The 27,284-nt window shown below is 39.0% G+C and overlaps 1 long non-coding RNA gene and 1 pseudogene across 1 annotated transcript in view; both read left to right on the forward strand.

Moving 5' to 3' along the window:
• The window catches only part of LOC148091994 (uncharacterized), a 103,696-nt gene that overhangs the window by 7,601 nt on the left and 68,811 nt on the right, over nucleotides 1-27,284 (forward strand). The gene's annotated exons all lie outside the window — the stretch shown is intronic.
• The window catches only part of LOC148091995 (transcription factor BTF3 pseudogene), a 31,364-nt pseudogene continuing 5,495 nt past the window's right edge, over nucleotides 1,416-27,284 (forward strand).

A 27,284-nucleotide genomic window follows, 5' to 3' on the forward strand; every position in this document is an offset into this window, starting at 1 on the left:
TACTTTATGATAATAAAAATATGAAAGGGGGAGTAAAAGAGTAGATTTTATAGGGTTACTATTAACTTAAAATGGACTATTCCATCTGTATGTTTTATGTAATCCTCATGCTAACAACAAAGCAGAAACCTACAGTAGATTCACTTCATCAAAAGATGAAGAAAGGGAAAAGAGAGAACGCCAACATAGAAAATGACTAATTTACAAAGGTAGAAAGAAACAGAAGGGGGAAAACCCACAAGGGAGATAAAGAACAAACAAATAAGAAGATGGCACTGCTAAATTTTTACACATCAATAATTACTCAAAATGTAAATGGATTGAAATTAATCAAAAGTCACAGAGTAGCTAGCTGGAATAATAAACACACGCTTATATGATGCCTACAAGAGATTCACTTCAGCTTTAAAGAGACAAATAAGATCAAAGTGAAGGGATGGAAAAAGATAGTCCATGCAAGTAGAAACCAAAACAGGGGTAGCTGTACTTATATCAGACAAAATAGACTTTATGCCAAGAAATGGTAACAAGAGATAAAGAGGTCCGTATGTAATGATAACATGGTCAATTTATCAAGAAGACAGAAGTATCATAAATATATATGCACGTAAGATCAGAACAAGTCAACTTATTAAGCAATACTGACAGATCTGAAAAGAAAAGACAACAATACAGTAATAGTGGGACTTCGATTCCTTACTTTTGGCAGTGGATAGATAATCTGGACAGAAAATCAACAAAAACCCTCGATTTGAAACATACATTGGACCAGAAGGACCACAAACATTTATGGAACATTCCATGCAGCAGCCAAAGAGGCATATTCCTCTCAAGAGCACAGGACACATTCTCCAGGATGGACGATATGCTAGGTTGCAAAACAAATATCAGGAAATTAAAGGGAATTTAAATTGTACCAATTATCTTTTTTAACCACAATGATCTGAAACTGGAATCGACAAGAAGAACGTGAGAAAATCTACAAATATGTAGAAATTAACACACTCCTGAATAACCGATGTGCCAAGGAAAAAAATCAAAAGGAAATTTTACAAATCTCAACACAAATGAAAATGAAAACACAACGTTCTAAAAACAACGGGATGTGGGGTGTCACTTTTGACCTCCAACCAGCTGCCATCTTGCATCCCTTGTGTGTGCCCTTATTCTCAGCTGTTCTGCTCAACCCTCTGAACCCAACCATAGTCCCCCTTGTAGTCTTGTTTCTTCTCCAACAAGATGAATAAACTATACTGAAACAGTAGAAAGTCACAAAACTGCAGGCACAAGTGTGCCTTGGAGAGGAGGAGAATGTGTGTAGAAATAAGTTGGTTCACAAATGATAAAAAAATAACTTCAGTTCTCGTCAAAAAAGTTAGGGGTAAGCAATCTCTCTGGTATGGAAGAGATGAATTATGTTCACAAGCCAAGGATCAGTGATCCACCTTAACAATCCCAAACTTCAGGCACCTCTGGCAGTGAACATTCACCATTATAGACCATGCTGGGACACAGCATCCGAAAGAAATGCTACCCAGCACCTTAAACCAGCTTGATGCAGACAGTCTCACTAGTTTAAGGAAACTGGGTGAAGCTCTGCCCAAACAATCTGTGGATGATGATGATGAAGTTCCAGAACTTTTGAAGAATTTTGATGAGGCTTCCAAGAACGAAGCAAACTGCCCCAGCCGGTTTTGCTCAGCAGATATAGCCTCATCCCATGGACTGAAGGGTCCAGGGTCCAGTTCTGGCCAAGGGCACATACCTCAGTTGCAGGCTCAACCCCGAGCCCGGGTCGGGACGCATGTGGGAAGCAACCAATCGATGTGTCTCTCTCATATAGATGTTTCTCTCTCCCTTCCACTGTCTCTGAAAAAGCAATGGAAAAAATATCCTAGAGAGAGGATAAAAAGAAAAAGAGAATGAAGCAAACTGAATTGAATCAACTTCTGAAGAACATAAAACTGAAACACATTATTGGGAGCTGCTATTTTATATTATGACTGTTTTGTCTAATTTTGTTTATGGATCCAATAAAATCCCACTCTCTAATATTTTTACACTCTAGCCTCTTGGATATTGCAACTCTTTCCAGGTTTTGCTTAGACACAAATCATTCTTTGCAACTAATTAAACTAAAGAAGTCTGGAAATAAAGTTTGGGAAAAAAGGTTAATAAAATTCTCAGCCTGGTAAAAAATAAAACGGTGGGATGCTTCAAAAGTGGATCTGAGAGGGTAGTTCATTATAGTGATAAATACATGTTTTAGGAAAATTTATAAAATCTCAAAAAACTTAATTTTAAGCCTCAAGGAACAAACTAGAAAAAGAAAAAACTAAGACACAAGTTAGTGGGAAGAAGGGAATAATTGTAAGAGTGGAATTAATCAATGGGGAAAAAGCCAATGAAATAAATAGCTGGCTTTTAAAAAGACAAATAAAATTTGCAAACCTTCAGCTAGACTAAGAAAAAAGGGAGAAGATGCTGATAAATAAAATCATAAGTGAAAGAGGAAACAGTAAAACAATACCTCAAAGAACTACGAGAGACCGCTATGAACAATTATATGACAATAAGTTATATGCCAATAGAGACTTATATAACCTACAAGAAATGGGTATATTCTTAGAAATATACAACCCACCAAGACTGAATCACGAAAAAGTAAATACTTTGAACAGACATATAATGAATAAGGAGATTGAACTATTATGCAAAAACTGTCATTGTTCGCAGATGACATGATATTGCGCAGAGAAAACCCTAAAGACGCCACCAAAAAATAAGTAGATCTGACAAATTCAGCAAAATAGCAGGATATAAAATTAATATTCAGAAATCGGTGGCATTTTTATACACCAATAAAAAAGAGAAACTAAGAAACAATCCCATTTACTATTACAACAGTAAAAATAAGGTACCTAGGAAAAAATTTAACAAAGGACATATACTCAGAATAATATAGGACACTGAAGAAAGTAATTGAGGAAGATAGAAAAGTGGAAGCATATAACGTGTTTATGGATTGGAAGAATTAACATTATTAAAATGTCCATACTACCCAGAGCAATCTACTATAGATTCAATGCAATTCCTATTAAAATACCAATGGCATATTTCACAGATGTACAACAACTATTCCAAAAATTTATATGGACCAAAAATATCCCAAATAACCTCAGCAATCTTGGAAAAGAAGAATGAAATTGATGCTATCACAATACCTAATATCAAACTATACTGCACGGGCATTGTAATCATATAGATCACTGAGAGCCCAGAAATAAACCCACACCTTAATGATCAATTAATATTTTACAAGGGTGGCAAAAGTGTACAATGGAGTAAAGACAGCCTCTTCAATAAATGGTGTTGGGAAAATTGGACAGGTACGTGCAGGAAATGAATCTAGACCACCAAATTACACCATACACAAGAATAAACTCAAAATGGATAAAAGACTTAAATGCAAGTTGCAAAACCATAAAAATCCTGGAAGAAAACAGGCAGTAAAATCTCGGACATCTTATCGAGCAATATTTTTTCTGGTATATATATTGTAGGGCTAGGGAAACAATGGAAAGATTAAACAAATGGGACTGCAGCCAAACTAAATCTTCTGCACAGCAAAAGAAACCGTCAACAAAATGAAAAGAGAACCCACTCTATGGGAGACATATATGCCAATGATAAAGAAAAGGGATTAATTTCCAATCTATATAAAGAACTTATACAACTTATCTCCAGGAAGACAAACAATCCAATTAAATAATAGGCAAAAGCCCTGGCTGGGCAGATCAATCGTCCCTAACACCAAAAGGTTTCAGGTTTGATTCCCCATCAGGGTGTGTACTGGAGGCAACCGGTCAATGTCCCAAAATCAATAAACATATCATTGGGTGTGGATTTAAAAAAATGGCCTAAGACCTGAATAGACACCTCTCCAAGAGGACATACAGATGGCCAATATACGTGTGAAAAGATGCTCAACATCACTAGTCATCAGAGAAATGGAAATTAAAACCATGATGAAATAGCACCTCATACTTGCCAGAATGGCTACCCACAATAAATCAACAAGTGTTGGCAAAGATGTGGAGAAAAGGGAACCCCAGCGGGCTGTTGGTGGGAATATAGATTGCTACAACCACTGTGGAAAACAGCGTAATGTTACCTCAAAATATTAAAAAGGGAACTGCCTTTTGACCCAGTGACCCCACTTCTGGGAATATATCCTAAGATTCCCAAAAGAATATATGCACCCCTATGTTCATTGCAGTGTTATTTTCAATAGCCAAGATCTGAAAATAGCCCGAGTTCCCATCAGTAGATGAGGGGATAAAAAAGCTTTGGTACAACTACCCGATGGAATACTACAAGACCATAGAAAAGGAACTCACTTTTTGCGACAGCATGGATGGACCTGGAAATGATTGTCCTAAGTGAAATAAAGCAGTTAGAGAAAGACAAATGCCATATGATCTCACTTACATGTGGAATCTAATGAACAAAATAAACTGACAAACAGAATGGAAACAGAAACATGGATACTTGGAACAGACTGACAGCTGTCAGAAGGGATGGAATAAAAGAAGGTGAAAGAATTAGCCAAAAAATATATATGCATAACCCATAGATACAGACAGCAGTGTGGTGGTGGCTGGAGGGAAGGGGGCATCGGGGCTGGGTTTAAGTGGGCAAGTGGCAAAAGTGGGAGAAAAGGCAAACATCTATAATAGTGTCAACAATAAAAATTACGTTAAAAAAGTAAAAGACGTTGATAAAAGATTCCACCAAAAAACTACTAGAAGTGATCAATGAACTCAGTAAAGCAGTAGGGTACAAAATAAATATCCAGAAATTCATTGCATTTTCATACATCAGTAATGAACTAGGAGAGAGACAAGTAAGTAATCTCATTTACAATTGCATAAAAAATATCTAGAAAAAATTTAACTAAGAAGGTAAAAGATTTGTACTTAAAAATTGTAAGACACTGAAGAAAGAAATTGAAGAAGATATAAATAAGTGGAAGCATAGACCATGTTCATAGATATGAAGAAATAACATCATCAAAATGTCCATACCACCCAAAGCAATCTATAGATTCAGCACAGTTCCTATCAAGATAGCCATGGCATATTTTACAGAACTAGAAAAAATATTCCAAAAATTTGTATGGAACCACAAAAGACCTCAAATAGCAACAGCAGTCTTGAGAAAGAAGAACAAAGTTGGAGGAATCACACTACCTGATATCAAACTATACTCCAAGACCGTGGTAATAAAAACATCATGGTACCGGCATAAAAACAGACATATTGATCAATGGAACAGAATAGAGATCCCAGAAACAAACCCATGCTTTATTGGTCAATAACTATTTGACAAAAGAGGCAATGTGGTAAAGACAGTGTATTCAATAAATGGCTTTGGGAAAATAGAACAGATATGTGTGAAAAAACCTCCCAAAACTAGACCACCTTCTTACACCATGCACAAGCATAAACTCAAAATAGATTAAACACTTAAATGTCAGTAGCATTCAAAACCATAAAAATCCTGGAAACAAACATAGGCAGTAAAATATCAGACATTTCTTCTAGCAATATTGTTTCTGATATATCTCCATGGAGAAAGGGAAATGAAAGAAAAATAAACAAATGGGACTACATCAAACTAAAAATGTTTGCACAGCAAAGGAAACTATCAACAAAGTGAACAGACAACCCACTGAATGGGAGAACACGTTCATCATCAATGATGCATCTGATAAGGGGTTGATATCCAATAATTATAAAGAACTTATACAACTCAACACCAAGAAACAGAGAATCCTATTAACAAATGGGCGAAGGATCTGAATAAACACTTCTGGAAAGAGGACATGATTGGATTGTTTGTTTGTCGTAGAGTTGTATGAAGAGTTATCATATGACCCAGCAACCCCTCTTCTGGGTACCTACTTGAAAAATATGAAAGCATTTATTCACAAAGATTCATGCGCCAATCTGTTCACTGCAGCATTATTCACTGTGGCCAAGACAGAGAAATAACAAAGTGTTCTGCGATTGAGGACTAGATAAAAAAGGTGGGACATGTAAACAACGGAATATTACTCAACCATAAGAAAAGATTAAATACTGCCATTTGCAACAACATGGATGGATCTTGAGAACGTCATGCTAAGCAAAATACGTATGATAGAAAAAGTTCCGCACAATATGAGTTCACTCGTATGTGGGATATAATACTGAAAACAGCAAAGGAACAAACAAGAAAAACAAACCAACCAAAACTCATAGACTCAGACAACAGTATGGTGGTTACGAGAAGGGAAAGGGTTGGGGAGTAGTAAAGGGTAAAGGGGTCAAACACAGGTTACAGAAGAAGACCTGACTTTGGGTGGCAGGCACACGATGCAATATGCCGATGATTATCCTAGAATTGTACACTTGAAACCTGTATAATCTTATGAACCAATGTCACCCCAAGAAATTTAATTTAAAAATAAGAAAAGTTTTTGTGGAGAGCGGCTGACCCTGGAAGCTGGCCGGGACTCGGACAGGAGCAAAGCTGTGCCCTGAAGACCCTGAGGGACCTTGTCCGGGCAGAGGCAAAGCCGTGCCTGGACACCGGTTCCCCCGGCCACTGTGTAGGCGACTCGCTGGCTCGAGCAGAGCTATGCTTGCGCGCAGCATGTCCCGCCAAAGGCTAGGGTCTGTGATCAGCCGAGCAGCGGCCGGGTGCCCGCTTCCAGGTACAGTGGGTGCAGCTATAACAATAACAACCCCCAAGATGCTGTTCTGAGCGCAGCAAAACAGTATGTTCTGAGAAAGCTCGCCAAGGGATTGGTTTTGACCCTTTCAGCTATCCGCAGTTTCCGTGAAGAATTGTTACCTTGATGTACATAATGAAGGCGCCGAGCTTGCTTGGGGTCACTGTCTCTCCATCCGAGGGCAGTGTCCCACCTGGGCCCAGCTTTAGCTGTCTTATATATGTCTCTGTGTATCTCTTAATCTCCCGTTGCTACCTCTCAGGATCCCCCACATCCTCGCACAGGTCATGGCAAGTTTTAAATTTTAGTCCTAGTTGATCTAATAGAAAACATCTGTTCAGAAATAATAAAAGTAACAATATATTTGATTGTGTGCTAATGTATATAACTTATGTGAATGTATATATGTGCCATGTATGCTTATAGATAAGCAAAGTGAATGAAAGCAATAATACAGTGAATAGGATGAAGTGATTAGATTTTTTTTGGTTATTGTAAGGGACTTGCATTATCTGTGAAGCAATACAATGGCATTTGAAAGTGGACTTGGAGTAATGTTTTTCAGAGAATAGAAGCAAATGTGAGTTTCAAAGTCATTTTATCAGGTCAGGATTACCCTAATACCAAAACCAGACAAGACATCACTAAAAGGAAACTACAGGCTAATATCTCTCATGAAGACACGAAATCCTTAACAAAATATTGCCTATTAGGACCATAATGAGATATCACCTCACACTTGTCAGAATGGCTATCATCAGTTAATAAACAAACAACAAGTGTTGGTGAGGATGTGGGGAAAGGGAGCCCTCATGCACTGCTGGTGGGAATGCAGACTGGAGCAGCTGCTTGTGGAAAGCAGTAGGAAAGGACCTCAAACAATTAAAAATAGACCCTCCTCATGATCCAGTGATTCCACTTCTGGAAATATGTCTGAAGAACCTCGAAACACTGATTTGAAAGAATATATGCACCCCTTTGTTCATTACAGCATTATTTACAATAGCCAAGATGTGGAAGCAGCCTAAGTGCCCACCAGCAGATGAGTGGACAAAAAAGCTTCGTTACATTTACACAGTGGAGTACTACTAGGCCATAAAAAGAAGGAAATCTTACTCTTTGTGACAGGGAACTTGAGAGGGAAGGTGGCCACTTTCGATTAAGTGGGTAGAGAATGCCTTTTGAGAAGCTGACATTACAGTCATGATGTATAGTTCTAGTGCTGATCATGGGGATCTTTGGTAACCTTGCTTGTTTGATCCTAACATTTCTAGTTTCAGTTAATTTTGTTTGGTTTTTGGTGTCCACTTTCTATATGGGATCTTGTTCTTTTACTTGGACTTGGAGTTGGTATTTGTTTTTTTTTTTTCACAATTACCTACCTCAGGTAGGATAATGGTGTTCTCTAGTGGGAGCCTCATTCTCAATTCTGGTTCTCGACTCCTGTCCAGAGTCCCTATTAAGACTGCGTACATCCCTAATAAGTACAGGGTTGTGGTGATGTGGACACATTTGTTTTCTAGACACTTTCTTTCGTAGTTCCACATTTATAACTTTTCATTTGTTGTTGGGCTCTACTGCGTTTCCGTCATAGGCTATCTTACCTATTCAACTGTGTCAATTTGCTCTTAACTATGTACTGTACCTGCTCTATATTCACACTCCCATTGGGCCCCCATGTCTTCTGCTCTGGAACATTCAATGATGTTGTTTTTCTCTCTTGTAATGTATTTTCTGCATTGCTTCCAAAGTCATCCTTCTGACGTGCAAATTTAGATCATGTATTGCTTTGTTTCTAAAACTTTGAAAACTGTACACTTCTTTGTGATATGATTAAAACTACTTCCTCTGGCAATCAACACTCATAATTTAACAAGAGTCAATCTCTACAATTCCTTTCACAGCCACTCATTTCCCTTTTCCTAATACCTCACTCTCTTCCCTTAGAAACCACACTCTGCCATCTTCCTTTATTATGGCATTTCTTGACCCTGAATATTAGCTTGCATGACCCTTTCCCTACCTTCTCTACCAGGGGCTCTCTATTCCTCCTGATGTCATTCAACTTTCTCCTTATTTGTGAAGCCTTCCATTAATTTTCTAGGTGAGTTAGTAGATCTCTTTTGTGCGCTTTCAATAGTACCTTGTGTTTATATGTATTATACAGATTTTCAAAATGTTTCATTATGTGTCTAGATCATGTATTCCCCTTCTTCCCATACTTGTAGTTATTGGCAGGGACCATGTCAAATTCATATTTTCTGCTTTCCAAGTCTTACAGTCTATTCTGTGTCTCTGTTTTAATCTTTGTTTCTTTTGACTTATTTTCACTGTTTCTTTGTCAGTGTCTGTGTCATTTCTTATACCTCTTTCTCTTCAGTTTCTCTTCTTTATTACCTACCTGTCTCCTTTAGGCAAGCTCCTGTCCTCAGGTTGCTCCAAGATATGTGGATGTAGAATGGCTCCGTCCCTGAATCTTTCAGTGTTTTACGGCTCACAGCTTAATCCATGTCCTAGCCGCCTGTGTAAGAGAGGGCCTGGATTTAGAATAAGGTCAGGAAATAAAAAACTGGTTTCAGCATGCTTTGACATATGTTATTATTTTGTTAAGGACCAAGTGTCATGAATTATGTGTTGAATGGTGACTCTGAAATTTAAAAATAATTATAAGAAGAGGACTATTGATTTCAAAGTGGGTTGTCCTCTCTCTCTCCCTTTCTCTCTATCTGCACCTGAGCAGAACATCAGACATATAAGCCTATTCCATGACCCGGCTGTCTGTGTCCCCCCTCATTCTCTCCAATTTACTGTTGTGGAAAGGCTTTTAGTTCTCTCTCTCTCTCTCTCTCTCTCTCTCTCTCTCTCATTTTTCAGAGTCAATACATTTGGTTTTCCTTTTAAATCAGCAGTGTCTTGGCAATTATAGAAAACTTTTTCTCATAAAGAAACGCAGCAATGGATTATAGATCATGCCGGGCCTTCATTCTGGAACAGAATTTCAATTTTATCTCTCTAAGTTTGATTTATTTCTTAGAAATAAACATTTCGGCCTGGTCATACTATTTCTATAAAATATAACCGTAATCATATAATTATGCATGTCTACTGTTATAATAGAGTCTATGATATTTTAGTGCTTGCATTCTTTCCATCTTATTAACCAATGTCACCCCAGTAAATTTAATTAAAAAAATGTTTTAAAATTGGTTTAGGATACTGTTTGATATTTTCCATATACAACAGTAAAATCTTCTATTACTTTGTCTACTAGAGATGCCTAACCACTTTAGCAGCTCCGATAACTGGGAGTTATAGGTGGTGTGGATCCATCTTTGTGAGAAGCTATCAAGGTCAGAAATAGGTTAGATGTAGGAGACGAAGATAGTAAATAAGAGGGTTAGAAAGGAATCCAAGAGCATTTTTAGGGAGGAGTAACATCTCCACTCTAGGTCATCTTTCTTTGCCAGGGTTGAGGGACCTTTCCTATAGATACCCTCTCAGGGCTTTCTCAGAGCCCTTGGCAAACCTCTGTTATGCCCTCAGTGACCGTGTATTTCAATGGTACGTTGGAATCAGCCTGTACTGTCTGGACACCTAAGAATCATTTGCTATATTTTCAAGAATTTTGAAGGCAATCATTAAGCACAGCCATTATGAAGAAATAAACTATCTAGAAGTCACATCAGAAAATATGAAGGGGAAATAGCTCTGAGGGCCCATCGTTCATTTGAAACAATGACCAAGCAAGAGAAAAGCCACCAGAGTCAACTTTGTCATAACTGAGTATTAGTCAAAGGTTTATAGCAACCAAATGAATGCTGAATGAAGAAAAAGACACTTAAAACTGGCAGGGGAGTGTTATAGCACTTTTACTTGCCCCTGGCTCACCCTCCTCTTCTTTCTATGCCCTTTATTGCCAGACTTCTCAACACACAGACACACACACACACACAGACACACACACACACACACACACACACATACACACACACACTCCTCTGGCTCAATAAGCATTTGTTGATAAAATGAGCCAATGAATGCATCCCATCCACTTATTAGTTAGTCTCATTTCTGCCCTCATCTGTTTAAAACATTTTTTTCTATAAACCTGATACTCATACTCTAGTTACCCAGCCCAGGAGCCTTCTCCAACATCTTCATTCTGCTTAATCTAGGGACCTTCTCTGTGTTGACTATCTCTTCTCTCTTGAACCCATAATGATAATGTGCCTTTAAACAAGCTAGATCATATAAGTACTAGCAAAAATATGTTTAAAATATGAGCATTTATTCCACACATATTTATTGAGGGATATCAGCATGCTGGGAAATGCTCTAGGAGCTGTGGGATAATTGACTAAGATAGGTTAGACCCCTGCCTTTTGAGAGTTTACATCCTAGTTGGGGGAAGCAGACCATAAACTTGTAAATAATTGAATAAGCAAAACAATTTCAGATTGTTTCAGATTCTTTCAGAAGAAATAGTCAGGTAATGGGATAGAGAGTAACTTGAGGCTACTTTTGATTGTGTGTTTAGAGAATATGTATTTGAGGAGTTGTGGCTCTTGTGCTAATCATGAGCTGCATTAGACTCTTCTTGCCATTTCCAACCTTTTACAGTGTCTATCAAATTTAATTATCCAGCATTTCCACTTCTGGGTATTTGTCTGAAGGAAACGGAAACACTAACTAGAAAAGATGTGTATCACCATGTTAATTGCAGTATTATTTACAATATCCAAAAACATGGAAACAACCTAATTGTCCATCAATGGATAAATGGTCAGAGAAAATGGAATATTCTTCATCCATAAAAAGAAGGAAATCTTGTCATTTTCCAACAACACGGGTGGACCTTGAAGGCATTAGGATAAGTGAGGTAAGTCAGTCAGAGGGGGACAGGTATGATCTCACTAGTATGTGAAAACTAAAAACAAACAACAGCAATAGAACTCCCAGAGAACAGATTGGTGGTTCCCAGGGGTGGGGTTTGGGGTCAAAATGGGTGAAGGAGATCAAAAGGCACAACTTAGTGTTATAAAATGAATGAGTTCTGAAGATGGAATGTACAGCATGGTGACTATAGTTGATAATACGTTATTGTATTTTGAAAGTTGCTAAGAGAGTAAACTTAAAAGTTCCCATCATAAAAAAAAATTGTAAGTATGTGTGGTGATGGGTATTAATGAGATTTATTGTGGTGATCGTTTTGTTATATTTATATATATAATCATTATATTGTACACTGGGAACTAATATAATGTTATATATCCTTTAAACCCTAATTAAAACTTAAAAAAAAAATGTTTGCTTGCTCCCACATTTCTGCCTTCTATCCTAGATCTTATTTTTCCTTTTGTATTTGGGACTGTTCTTTGGACTTGATGCATTAACTATGTAGAATGGCTTGTCCAATGAGAAATTCACCCAAAATTCCCAGCTCTAGCCATTTTGGGGTGTTTACCCGATTCTAATGGGGAAATGGTGATGTGAGCACCTTTAATGTTTTGGAACCCCGTTTTCCCTAATTCTTCCCCTAAAACGAGGCTGCTGTTGGATACTTATTAAACAGTGGGAATTCGTTTGCCCTATTTATTTGACTGTGCTCTATGAAAGGCTCTTGAATGTGTTATCTCTCTACCTCTATGATCCATGTTTGACATTGCATCCTGAAACTCATATTTAAATTATTTGTTTACTAAACTTTGAAAGCTTTTCATTGGTTTAGGATATTAGGATCAAACTACTTGGCTCTGGCATTCAAGGCCCCTCACAATCTCACAACAATGAACTTAATTTCTTTCACAACCACACTTTTTCTTTTTCCTACTTCCTAATTCACTTCTTATGGAATCTACACTCTGCCATCCTTCCTCAACCTCACAGTTTCTTAGTCCTGTATATTGAGGGGCAGAATGCACCACCCCAACATGTGCCATGTAGATTGCTTTGAGCTGAAAGTAATTAAGACCCAGAAGACCCAGGAAAAGCTTTTAACCTCTTCTTTAACTGCCTAAAAGAATTTAGACAAGGGGCTTACACCAGGAAAACAGCTATCACCAGAGGTAATTTTAAATATCATAAAGACTTATCTACATGGCATGGAAACTTTTTGTTTAACCAAACATATTCTCTCCTCATCTTTCTGTGAAAAAAAATTTTTTTTTTTTATCAGAAAGATTTATCTGCTTGGACTGCAAACATTTATTGACCAAACAGTTGCTCTTCCCATCTTCCTGTCAATTGTTTCTTCCCCTTGAGGCCCCAGACTCCTACACCCTTTCCCTTTAGCTCAGGATGGTTATGAGCATCCAGGGCTTGACTGCCTTTCAGTTTTCATGTCTTCTGTGGCCTTCTGTGTATACACAGTTATATTTGCTTTTGTTCTCTTAATTTGTTTTATGTCAATTTGATTATTAGACCAGCCAACACAGCTGGAAGGGAGGAAGGGAAATATTTTCCTCCCTTACAAGATGATGCTACATGAGTCTTTCTCCGTCTTCCCTGCCCAGGGCTTTATACTCCAGACCCAGTCCAAGTTTCTCCTTATTTGTGAAGCCTCCCATGTATCTTCCAGGTTGAGTTAGGACCTCTCTCTGTCAGGTTGTAATTAGCTAGTTAATAATAAGAAGAAAGGGGCAAAAGGGAGGCCAGACATTATAAGCATGGCCATCTGGGCAGCTTCTCAAGGAAGCTGCAGTTTCACACTCCACCGGGAACCACTGGCCCATTCCCTGCAGATCACTGGGGGAAGGGACTGGACAAGGGGAGATGGGCACAAGCTCAGTGAAGTTGGTGTGATGTAGGATGCCTGTCAGTTAAACCTGGGAACAAAGATCATTGGCCAGAGGGGGTGTGGCCACTGCAAGCCTGAGAAAATTTGGGAAGACATAATACCCCAGAAAAAGGAGAATTCTCTCCTGTCTCTTGATGCTCTGGACTTTCTTATGCCTCTGGCTTTGCTCCTGCCCATGTTCCCTTTTTAGCCATGTGGTCCTGTGGACCCCGCACACAATGGACTGATGAACTACAGCTGGGTACACAAACTAAGGTAGCCAGATGCTGGACTGGACTGTGCAGACATGGAAGGGAAATGCTGGGCAACGGCTTGAATCCTAGCTCTGCCAAAAGCAAAATGTGACTTCTTCCTTGATGGATGGAGGGAAATGGGACCTTGGAAACTCAGGGGTCTGACTCCACAGAAATAAAGCTGTCTACAATATCTCATCCTCCTGTGTGAGTCTTAGAAAACTCCTTTTCTTGTGACATCAAAAACCTCATTCCCCCAGACAATAGGTGGAGGCAGAGAGAGCTCCCCACTTATAATGTCTCTGTGCTAACAATAGCACCTGTTACATAATTATAAGAATATTAAACTTTTCTGAACCTTCTACTCCTGGAACCAGTTAAAGAAATCTATCCACCCTTTTGTGCTCTGAGTATGGTGTAGGGGAACTCATTTTAGAGATTTACTATATCTCTAGCAGTAAATGTGTCTGGAAAATGAACTCTCTGTTTAACTTTCTGTCACTGTCTAACTCTCTGTAGCAGGAGGTTTCATTGACTATCTAGAAAGCAGGAATGCCACCCAAAGTTCAAGGTCATGCCCCCAGGAAGGAGGTTAATGAATGTATAGGTTGTGGATAACTGCCTGATGCTATCTGTTAACTTAGAAATGAATTGTTGTTTCTGGTGGTCTATGTGACTACCTACCGTATGCTTTTACTATTAACTTCTTAAGAAAAGCGATCCTGTTCTGGGAGGGTGTGTGGATTTTTTTCCAGCCGACCACCACTGGGAACATGCAGCTACTTAGCCAGTGTATGTAAGTTTCCATTAAAGCTTAATGAATTTGAAGAAGGCTACATGTCAGTTCTTGGGAATCAATCCTGAATTTAGACTTTTGGGGCTTTCCACCAACACATGGCTTACTGCAAAGAAGCGCCCTTCCCCGTATGACTTAGAGATAAGACTCACTGTCCCCTGTTTTCACTTATAATGAGGCTGGACACAGACAGTTTAAATTCTTTTTTTTTTTTTTTTTTTTTTTTCCTCAAAAAATGAGCTGAGCTATTGGCCTTCACTGATCAATCAAAACAAAGTGCTTGTATGTAAAAATTAACCTTCTCTCCTTTCTCCAGGCCTCTGACCTTAGACCCACCCTCCTTCTGACCTAGCCAACTATCCCTCCGTTAAGATCCTGCCTAAGAATCAGTAAAACTCTGGGCAAAACGTTCCCTGATTGTTCCACTCCCTCCACACCCTATCTTTTTTATCAGAACCTTGTAGATTCTTCCCTTTAAAGGTTAATCCCTTTGCCTGGTCTGTGAGAGGCTTGCAGTTCTGTGTTTGGATTGTTTTCCCTATTGCCATAATCTCCATTTCCTTACGGCAAAAATCCTTTCAAATAGTTTCTTTTGACCTGTCTAGATATATTTTTATTTGAGGAAACAGATTGCCAAATTGTTTGCCTGCTTTACAGTTTACTCCCTTTCACCCAGATTTGGAGCTGCTTTTTTGAACAATGACGATGCCAGATTCATATAGTGTACCTAGCATGTCTTAATCTGCTTGTGTCTCTAACTGTTCCCTATGACTACTTCCATCAATTTTTGTTTCTATTTTCGTCCTCTAATCTGTCTTTATATGTCTACCTCATTTCTTTGCCTCTTTTCACTTACCTGTCTCCTTGTGGCCAAGCTCCTATCTTCAGGTGGCTCCAGAGAGACCTGCGTGTAAAGTAGGTTCCTTCGTAGAGTCTGGTAGGCTGCTGACTCTCATCTCCAGCCCAGACTTAGGCTCTAGCTGTGGTAGAAGTGCCTAATTTATACACCAAGGAAGAAGTGAAAAAATGGTTTCACTTTTGGTTTTGTTGCTGTGGTTTTTTTCCACTAAAAATTTATCTGATTTAAAGGAATTCTGTTTATTTGTTTTTATTATGACTCCTGCATTTTAAAATTACTCCTGGGTTTTGGAGTTATTGCAATTAGAAGACTAACATGGGGTGTGTGTGTGTGTGTGTGTGTGTGTGTGCATTAATGCATGGTTGTGGTCACACAAGATAAAGAATATAACAGAAACAGGGCAGGGAAAGAATTTGGGAGAAGAGACATGAGCACATTTTGCAGAGCAGTGTCTTCCTCAGGGAAAGTGCTTTAATTCCTTTACTGTTCTAATTCTTAAGTTACCCCAAACCAAGAGAGAAGCATGCTCACAGTGTTAGTGAAATTTGCTAGTGTTTATTTCCTGTAAAAGAGTATTATACTAGAATTGGTTTCAAGTGTTGAAGCTGTTTTTCAAAAATGGTTAGTTTCAACATTAACAAACCTTCCAACATTTCATTGCCTGATTTGGATGATTTAACTCCAAGGTGGCCTAAGCTCCTAAAGGAGTATTGTGTAAAAAATAAAAAATGCGGCCAGGCTGGGAGCGGCTCAGCTGTTTAACATCGACCTAGGATCCAGGAGATCGTAGTTCAGTTCCCGGTCAGGACACATGCCTGGGTTGCGGGCTAGATTCCCAGTCCGGTGGTGAGCAGAAGGCAGCTGATCAATGACCACTCTCTCATCATTGATGTTTCTATCTCTCTCTCTCTCTCCCTTCCTCTCCTTGAAATCAAAAAAGATATATTTTTAAAAAATCGAAAAAGCATACTCTGTGTTTATGGTGAGAGACAGAGAACTTTACTCTTTTCTAGCCCATATATTAGAGTTCTCTAGGAATGTTATTTCTGACACTTGTCCCTCAAACTTAAACTCATGTAAAGCATTTTGTTGTATTATATTTCTCTGAATATAATGTATTATAATATTGATTGCAGACCAGTACTGCCTGTCCTAATGTTATTCTATCTCAAACTTTTATAGTCTGATTTACTGGTATTCTTCAGGTGAAATTCATATTCATTCTTTCCAGTTCCTCCAGAAATTCTACCCACACGGTCCCTTTTCTTACTCTTTTCCTTTGATAAGAGCATTAGTGTTTTTTTTCTTTTTTAAAAAAATTATTTTTCAATTACAGTTGACATTAAAAATTATTTTGTTAGTTTCCGGTACACAGCATTGTAGTTAGTTACATAATTTATGAGGTGATCCCTCTGATATTTCAAGTGCCCACCTGGCACCATACATAGTTATTACAATGTTATTAATTATATTCCCTAGAGGTGTTGGTGTTTTCTAATAAGCAAGAGTTTCAATGCTATGCAGAGACATATTTGAACCCAGCATCCAACAGTTACTGGCTGTATTTACTTAAGTCTAGGATAGGGGGAGTGCAACCCAAGTAACAAGAGCAGCTGAGCCATGGAATGAATTTTTGCCAGTAGTACTATCTACCTCACATAACATTAATGGGGATAAGATGCTTAGCTTGAAGGAGTTATTCAAATTCAGATTTTTCTCCCTGGTACATAATTGATTTGAAGATCAAATCTACCAAAATAAGAATCATCAGGGGGAATGTCACCGGCCGCAATGTTCCCTCAAGTGATTCATGTGAATTTCTGAGATTTTCTATATGAGTGCCACCGTCTTACAGCTCTTGCGGACTTCTTTTTGCACTCAGATATTGTGTCTTGTATCGATGTCTATGTCTAGTCTATTGCTGTGCTATGAGTCTACAGATGATAGAGTCAGTGTTGATCCATCTCAGAATCTGTCACTTTTGAACACATTCTCTGTATATGGTAAGATCTCAGTAAATGTTGTATAAATGACCTGTGACTTCAAACTCAGATTCACAAGCAAGTTCATTCCAGCACAGCTGCCTCCTATTTCTAAGGAGAGAAGACTTTTGGTTTCATTTCTCATTCTCATCTCAATTCCTAGAAATGTTTTTGATGGGAATGCTTGTTAAGTGATTAAAGAATGTTCTTTGTAAGCTGTTATCTTAGGCTTTCCTGCTTTCCTGCCAGTTTCCTAACTTATGTTCCACCTGAAAAAAAGCTTTGTTCTGAATAAACTAAGGGAAAAGTAGTTCACCCAGAAATACTTAGAGATACTGGAGAGAGCCAATGACCCTGGGGCCCACCCAGGGCTGGCAGGAGGGTGAGATCAGAGAGGCACTCAGGGTGCAAGGGAACTTGAGAGTGAGGGAGCCCTTAAATTTTGCACTCTAGGTGCCTCACTTGCCTCACTCTAGTTCCAGCCCTCCTCCCAGCTGTGGCTGACAGTCCTGTGAAGTGGGACAATCCATCTCAAATTCATGAATTAGAGAGAAAAGGGCAGCTGAGGGCACTACGTCTATCCCGCCTAAGATTGTCCCCCGATCCTTTCTTTTCAGCTGCCTCTTCTGAAACCTAGTAGTAGATCCTTGCCAACCAAGAAAGAGAGGGAGAAGCAGAAGAAAAATCAGATAGCTCAGGTGTAACAATCCAGTCTTCCTTTGTTTCCACACCAGATGTGTGGGTGTTTTCCCTTCCCGGAGCAGTTCTGTGACACCAACTGTGTAGCCTTCACTATAACTCATTCTAACACTATGTACCTGGATATAGTGTCAGATCCCACAGGTTAAGGGCTCAGTCTCACCTTCAGATTCCAGTTGCAAGGAGCAGATCCCCTGGGTAATCACAGCATCTGTCCTACTTGGCTACAAATCAGAATTTCCCACAAACCCCTTCTCAGGTTCTAGCAATTATCTAGAGTGGTTCGCAGAACTCAGGAAAACACTAATATTCACCAATATATTAAAGGATATGGTAACAGATACTCACTAGCAGTTATTCCCCATTCCCTCATCCTCTCAGCTCCCGGAACCAAGAATCTACTTTGTCTTCATGGATTTGCCTATCCTGAATAACTTGTGTAAGTGGAATTATACAATATGTGGTCTTTTGTTTCCAGCTTCTCCCACTTAGCATGTTTCTGAGGTTCATCTATGATACAGCATATTACAGTAGACCATTTTCTGTTATGGATGAATAATATTGAATCGTATGTCTATACCACGTTTTGTCCATTCCTCCGTTGATGAACATTTGAGTATTTACACTTGGGCTATCATTAATAATAATGCTTCTGTGAATATTTGTGTACAAGTTTCTGTGTGGGCATAATTGCTGGCATGGTACACATTGTAACTCTGTGTTTTATATTTTGAGGAAATATTTGAAGAAATGTTGCCAAATTTTTCTGCATCAGCTGAACCATTTTCCATTTCCAGCAAGTGAAGTGCAGCACTCCTATCTTAGCACTCCTATTTTCTACCCTTACAATGGCTCCTTTGAAGACAAGCAAGAGCAACAAAATTTGGTAGAAACAATGACCCCCCCCCCCCCAGCTCTTTGTGAACTTTGTACAAGACTTCCGCCAGAAAAATTCCAGGGAATAGTTAACCGGGAGGCTTACTAACGCTTATCCTAGTTCCTGTCTGCCGCTTCGCTAGTCCCCCGCCTGCCCCCTTAGCCAGCTAGAATGTAGCTTTTGCCTTTATATTCTCCCTGTGAAGACTGTTCGAGGCTGCAGGTTTGTTTAGGGCAGGAGCCCGCTCACAGTCGCCAGCTAACAAATCTCCAAACAGTCGATTTGGTCTCTGTTTAAATTAGTCTCCCGTAAGACAGTTTAACACAAGAGTGTATGGGACCTCCAATTTCTCCACATCTTTGCCCACAGTTGTTACTGGTCCATCTGTTTTAGAGCAATTATCCTAGTGGGTGTGAAGTAGTATCTCAGGATTTAGATTTGCATTTCTTTAGAATGACTCATGATGTTCAGCATCTTTCATATGGGGTTGGCCATTTGTATAGCTTGTCTGGCGGCTTCTAAGGATTCCTCTTTGTCATTGATTCTCTGAGGCTTGGATATTTTCTGTAGCTTGAATATTCTGTCATTTTCAAAACCTAGGTGTAGATTTTTTTCAGTATTTATCCTTCTTGGAGTTCTCTGAGCTTCCTTTATCTGTGGTTTGGTGCGTGACATCAATCTCAGAAAGTTCTCAGCCATGATTACCTCAGATGTTTCATGTGCTCCTTCCTGTCTTTACCTCTGGTAGTCCCATCGCATGTGTCTTGTTATCCCACTGTTGCTAGATACTCTTCACTGTTTGCCGTAACCGTGGTATCAGGGGCTAAACTTCCTCTGCTGTCCTTGTTTTTATCTTCTCTGTTGTTTTTGGCTTTCTCTAGAGACTCCTTCTTGTATAGGGTCTGATGTTTGCAGTTTTTTAAAATATAATTCCACTTTATCATACAGGAGCTCTTTATATGTGATGACAAGTGTGGGGAGAGGGAAAGCAGTCTAGATTCCTATGCTTAAGTTCCAGTCTTTTAGTGAGCTTGTGTCCCTGGCCTGTATTGTTCACAAGTGCTTCTGAGCTCCTCTCCCCCACTTCCCACCTTAGCCTTAGGACAGGAAGGCTAGAAGGGGCTGAAGTGGGTATTTCCCCTTCTGCATGTCACTTAGACTTTGGTAAAACCAAAGGCTCTGGTAAAAGAGTTTCCCTTGAGGGCAGGCGTTGCTATGGAGAACAGGCAGGTCTGGGCACATTTAAAAATGGTCCCTTTTCCTGTCCCTCTGCTGAAAGCATGAGGACATTTTCTTGGTGTGAGGTCGAGGCTGAGGGGAACCAGGCCAAGAAGCCCTGAGAGGTTTTGGAAAATTTTATTGAAGCATCCTCTCAAAGTGGGCTGAGGCCAACAGTATGTTGTCAGCCCCGAAGTGGAGTTAAGATAGGGTACAGTGTGGGGCAGGTGTTGCATACACCGGCCATGAAGAATTGTCAGAATGACAGGATGTCTTGGAGGATAACAGGACGCTTTGAGGGCCCAGGCTTGGTCAAGCAGAATGGTCAGGTCCTATGTTTGCTTGCAGTTGGGCTTGCTTGCGGCAATGGCCCCAAACTATGGAGAAAAACATGCTTGGACTAGAGATGTTAAATAAATCTTATTGAGCCTGGTCGGGCGTGGCTCAGTGGTTGAGTGTCGACCTAGGATGCAGGAGATTGTGGTTCGATTTCCGGTCTGGGCACATGATGGGGTTGTGGACTCGATCCCCAGTCGGGGACGTGCAGGAGGCAACCAATCAATGACGACTCTCTCATCATTGGTGTTTCTCTCTCTCTCTCCCTCTCCCTTCCTGTCTCTGAAATCAATAAAGATATATTTAAAATAACTAAATAACTAAATAACTAACTAAATAAATAAAGCTTATTGAGTAAAACAGGCCATAGGTAAACCATCCTAACATTTGGATCTTCAGATTAATAACTGGGTGGGACTCTCAGTTTTTGTCAAACAAGAAACCAGCTATATATCTTCTTTGGAAGACAGCTGTATATAATTATTTACCCGATTTAAAAGTTGAGTTATTTGTATTTTTATTGTTGAATAATAAGGATTATTTATATATTCTGGGTACAGATTCTTTATCAGATATATGATTTGCAAATAGGTTCTCTCATTCTATAGATTGTCTTTTTACTTTCTTGGTGATGTGCTTTGAATCATGGAAGCTTTTCATTTCGATTAAGTATATCGAATTTTTCTTTTTTGGCTTGTACTTTTGGCATTATGTCTAAGAAACCATGGTCTAATTCAAGGTCAAGATTTGCTGCTATGTTTTATTGTAAGAGTTGCATTGTTTTAGCTTTTTTTTTCTCTTTTTCTCTTACATCTAGATCTATGATACATGTCATTTAATTTTTGTATGTGGTGCAAAGTAGGGGTTCAATCCTATTCTTTACATGTGGATACCTAGTCTTAGCATCATTGGTTGAAAAGACTGTTTTCCCATTTAGTTTTTTTGCATATTGTCAAAAAATCAATTGACCATAAATGTTATGATTTACTTCTGAACTTTCAATATCCCATTGTTTCATATGTCTATCCTTGTTTATGCCAATGCCACATAGTCTTGATTACTTTGTAGAAGATTTGAAATCGGGAAGTATGAGTTTTCAGCTTTGTCTGCCATTTTCAAGATTATTTTGGCAATTCTGGGTCCCTGTAATTTTCATATGCATTTTAGTTTTGGTTTGGTAATTTCTGCAAAATGAATGAATGAATGAATGAATGAATGAATGAATGAATGGGTAAATAAAAATGCTAGTCATTATTTTAATAAATTATGTTGACTCTGTAAAATGCTTTGTGGAGCACATCTTTCTTAACAATATCAAGTTTTTCAATTCTCAAACATGTGATATATTTACATTTATTTAGGCATTTAAATATTTCAATAGTGTTGAGTAGCCTTCAGTATATAAATCTTGTGGTGTTTTTGATTAATGTATTCCTATGATTTTTTTTGATGTAAATGGAATTTTCTTCTCCTTTGTTAGTTTTAATATTTTTTTTGGTGGCTTCCTTAGTATTTTCCATACACAAGATCATGTCATCTATGAATAGAGACAGTTTTACTTCTTCCTTTCCAATATAGTGGACTTGTCTTTCCTTTTCTTGTCTAATTGCCCTGGTGGAACCTCCAATACAATGTTGAATGGTCGTAGCAAGAACGGACATCCTGTTCCTTGTTCTTGATTTTAGAGAGAAAACATAGTCTTTTAATACTAAGTATGATTCTAGCTGTGGGATTTATCATACATGTCCTCTTACTATGTTGAGAAATTCTCATTATTCTTAGTTTATTGAGTGTTTTTATGATGAAAGGGGCCAGATTTTGTCAGGTTACTTTTATGTGTCTACTGAGATAACCATGAGCTCTTTTTTTTTTTTTTTTTTTTTTAATCCATTGATATGCTGTGTGTTTTATGTTACTTGATTTTAGAATGGTAAACCAAGCTGTCTTTCTGGCGTAAATCCACGTGGTCGCAGTCTAGATCTTTTTCTATGTTGCTGGATACAGTGTGCTAGTATTTTGTTGAGGGATTTTGCATAAAGGGTATTGATCTCTATTTTCTTTGTGATGATATTTTTCTGGCTTTAGTATCAGAGTAAAACTGGCCTCATATAACGGGATAGAAAGAGCTCTTTTTAATTCATAGATTCGTTTATCAGCTAGATCAAATGAGTATTATCAATTTGTCGTAGGCATCTGAATCCTAAGTGTCTGAAATGAGGATGACATACAAAAGTGAGACTTAACAGTTTCATTGAAATCTGGTACAGAACAGATCTCATAAAAAAACATTGGTAGAACGAAGTCAAAATGAAGTCAAACCTGAAAAAGAAGAGAATCCACAAAGCTATTAAACTTTTCATAAAAAGCAATTTCTATAAATTTTATAAATAATATTGATAGAAACAAAATTTTGGTAAACAGATAATTTTACCAAATTGGATTTTAGTATTCAAAAGCAAATGTTTTTAAAGTTGATAATTTTGGAAAATGTGGTGAATTGTCCTTTAGGTAGCTTGACCATTGGGTGTAGTGTCTTCAGTAAATAAATTTTCAGCTATTTGCCTAGTTTCTGGATGCAGATAAGGGTCAGGAGGGTACAAAATGAAGAAGACTGATTATGCCACAGTCACTCCTCTTCTATTTTTGAGAAGTAGGAAGTGAGGTTAAGTGCTGATAGTAAGAGATGAAGATCCAAAGACTTTAAGTGGAGAAAGTTTACAAGAATCAAAGAGATGACAGGACTGAGCAATTCAGATTTACTGAGCTGTGTTCAGTGTCCAGGTCTATTGATTCCAATTCCAATGGTTGTGTGAAATTTTTTGTTTGTAGGACCTCTCATTGATGAGGGCACAGGGATACAGCAATCAGATGATTAGTAAGTGAGTGGGAGAGAAAGACATGGGGTTGAATAGTGGCTGCCATGAGAATGGATGAAATGTGGGATCATAATGTCCAGGCTTGGTTGAAAGGAGAAAGGCCTGGTACACACAGGGAGCTAAGAGAGAGTTCAAAGGATTGAAGTTAAAAGACTCTGAAAGTTTGATATATGTGCATGCTTATGAGAGAGCCAGGGGCAAGAAGGTGGGTTTACAGAGTAAGAAGGTGAAAGGTAAAATTTCAGGGGTAAAGCAGATCTGGTCATGAAAGGGCCAAAGGCCTGTTAAAGAGAGTGGGCTGGATGGATGGTTTTCAGGAGAGAACGATAAAGAACTGTGGTGCCAGGGTCTTTAATGGGGCATGCGCTTGGACAGGGTAAGGGCATAAGTGGGATGGAAGCAGGTCTTGGGATGGTGAACAAGACTCTGGGCCTAAGACTTCTCTAAATGTGTGAGTAACCAGAAGCTGTCTTTTCCTACCTCCACCCCCAATCAGAGCAGCATAAACTGCCCAGCCTGTTATAAAAAAGGGGGGAGCTGGTTCTCAGTGTTCGTAAGACTCCTCCAGGGAGGCCTTCGACCTTTCAGTACTTGCTTCTATCTCTGTTAGTGACCCCATGTTGGCTCCTAGTTTTGTTTTGAATTAATGATACTGTGTCTGTTGCTGAAGCCCATCCTCTTAGATCTGATTGACTGTATTTAGTGGTTCATTTTGTGACTAGCGCTGGGCTGTTTTTTCCTCAAAGGCAGAAAGACTTGAACTGCATTCTTGCCAACTTACTTTCCGTGGGTTAGGCCAGCAGGTGATCTAGGCCTTAGCAGGTAAGGCCAACACCATCAGGAGGAGGTGATACAACCAAGTCAATCCCAAAGGAGAAGGGCTTTACATAAAGGCGGAGAAGCCGTGGAAGCCGCAATGGAGAACGAGAAAGCTCTCCTCCTTCCCCCTTTGCCCTCACTCTATGATTTTGGACTTTTCCCTCCATCAATAGTGTCTGTCTCCATGACTAAGGACTGGCAGAAATACTTATCACAAAATGATTGTAGCCTGTTCATGCTGCTCTAATAAAACACAACAGAATGGGTACTTAGAAACAACAAAATTTTATTTCTTACTGTTCTGAAGGCTGGGACATCCAAGAGCAAGATGCCAGCATGGTCAGGTTCTGGTGAGGGCCATCTTCCTGGTTCATAGCTTGTGTCTCCTCATTGTCTCCCCACGTGGTAAGTGAGAAATGGGATTTTTGTGGGGTCTCTTTTATAAGAACACTAGTGCTCTTCATGAGGACTCCATCCAAAGGCCGGCCTCCTAACACCATCACATAGGGCATTAGGATTTCAACATATGAATTTTGGGGGTGGGGATACACAACATTCAGACTGTAACAAAAACTAATACTTTCATGTCAAAATTCACTTTTTAGATCAGTGTTCCTCTCAAGGTGTTGCATATCTCTGTCCTGCCTTCTCTTTTCTCTTTCACCTAACTTCTTGAGTTGTCCTTAGGGTTCCTGCTTTTGCCACTCTCAAGAGACTGCTCTGTCCAATGTCGACAGTGATCACCGTCATTCCCAAGTCCCATGTCCAAAAATACTCACTAAACCACTCCTCCAGAGGCTGGCCAATATTAGGGTCTGAGAATACAAAAATTACCTAATGTTTGCCCCCAAGTATTCACAATCAGCTGAAGGAGACAGACACAAATAGAGGCATTTGGCACCCTCTTCCCCTGGATTTCGAGACACAGTGTTCTGCTGTCCTTTATAGGGTCTTCAGAGGGCTTTTCTTTCTGTCCGACCTTAATATGCTGGTTCTATCCTAGCTCTTCTTTTTCTCTTACTCTGAATCTTTCGTTGGAAAATTCTTCTAGTCCGTGAGACACACACACATTCTTCTAGTCCCGTGTGTGTGTGTGTCACCTCTGTACTGCTAGTTTACACATAGCCTCTGAGCTCACAGGACTGTTACTTATATGCTTTGTTCACATGATAGCTACTTAACACGAATGGTATGTTTTCAGTAAAGCTCATCACAGTATTTTCAGATCTGCTTCCTCTCTGCTATTGTCCATGGAATGATTCTTTGTGAATGGAATTACTACAGCTAAGTGCCCAAGCAGAAACTTGGTGTCATCCTTCATTCAGCTTCCTCCTCTACCTCATGTAATCCCACACAATGTCTGATCTAACCTATCTCCTGTAATGCTGTCTGATCTCTCAGCTTCTACCTCCCCGCCTCTGCCCTAGTCTAGTCTTCAATCAACTCCCCTTGAATTCTTAAACCAAGCTCCTATTTGGTTTCTTTGCGTCTAGTCTCTCCCTCTAACCAATCTTTCAGTCTGATACAAGAATGATCTTTCTGAAACATAAGTATGATGACTTTTCTCTCCATTTAAAAATCCTTTAGCGCCTTCCCCTGGTCGTCAGGATAAAATCCAAGCACATTTTCAGGTCTTACAGGGACCTTTGTAACCTGATCTTGCCTGGCCTTCCAGCTTCCTTTCCTCCACTTCTTCCCCAAATACTAAAGCCCAGCTGTACCAAATTACTTACCTGGAGCTTCTCAACCACTACATACTGCTTCATAATTCAGTGCACTTATACCTGCAGCTCTTATTGCCTGGAAGGACCTCACAGCTGACTTCTCTCCCCCATGCTTGATGGATACCTACTTTCTTCAAGATTCAGCTATAGCACTGTTTCCTCTGAACTTCTTCATTGACCTCCTCCTTTCTTGGAATTCCAGTAAGCCTTGTGTGCACCACTTTCATACTACCTGTCTACTATGTTGTATTTCTTTGTTTATGATCTGTCCCTCCAGTTGGCCTATTGGGTCGTTGACAAGTCATCCCTGTATTCTCAGTATTAGCACAGTGCTTTGAATGGAGGATGAGTACACTTAATGCTGAATATATCTGATTAATTATTTTTTGAGTGCCTACTATGCGCAAGGAAGACTCTGCACTAGGTACTGTGATACATTTTACAGGTTCTCTTTCCTCTTAAAACACCTTGCTGGCCAGTCACGAGTATACTCGTGTTTCCATTCCCAAATGTTGTTGACCGTTCACGAGATAATGTGTTTCTGCACTTACATTAATTTAAGTAATTTCAAGGCCTGAAAGCAATGTAGAGTTTTAAAAGAACTCTCAGATTGTTTTCTTACTTATCTTTGCTTAGGCTGATATTATAAGAGATGTGAGATCATGTTGTACAGAAAATAGTAACCAGCAGTAAAAATAAATCCCACTAGGACATGTAAAGTATGTTCTTGTAAGGGAAAGCGTAGTGAAACACGATATGTATGTAAAACTTGTTTAGGACCATTGCCTGTAGATACATGTTATGCAATACATCCCGCTAAAAAAATATATATATAAAAAGATAAAAAAATATATTTAAAAAATGTTAAAATATATGCAATATGTTAAATTTAATACATATGGTAATATAGATTTAAGATACAACAAAGTAAAGTACATTTAAGTTTTTTCAAATGCTTTCATTTAATATTAAAGTGTGAAAAATAGCCATCTGCACTGATGATTTCTGGCTCAAAACAGCCAGTCAGCAAGGCAATGTCTCAGTCTCCTTCATAGTTTCTGTATCCTGTCTGTCCCCTAATGTCCGATCTCAGCTTCCTTTCCCTCTACATATACACTCTGAGTCACCCCAAATTGTCAGCTTTAATTGCTGACAACTCCCAAGTCTGTCCTCCCAGTGAAGAACTCTCTCCCAAACTCCAGGTGCTCCCAGGCACACAGAAAACTGATTTTATCTTTCTTTCAGCTATCTGGGATAAAAAGAAAGAATAAATGTAAAAACGTTTCTAACC

This window comes from Miniopterus natalensis, chromosome 11 (genome assembly GCF_054644295.1).
Source record: "Miniopterus natalensis isolate mMinNat1 chromosome 11, mMinNat1.hap1, whole genome shotgun sequence".
Classification (NCBI taxonomy): Eukaryota; Metazoa; Chordata; class Mammalia; order Chiroptera; family Miniopteridae; genus Miniopterus; species Miniopterus natalensis.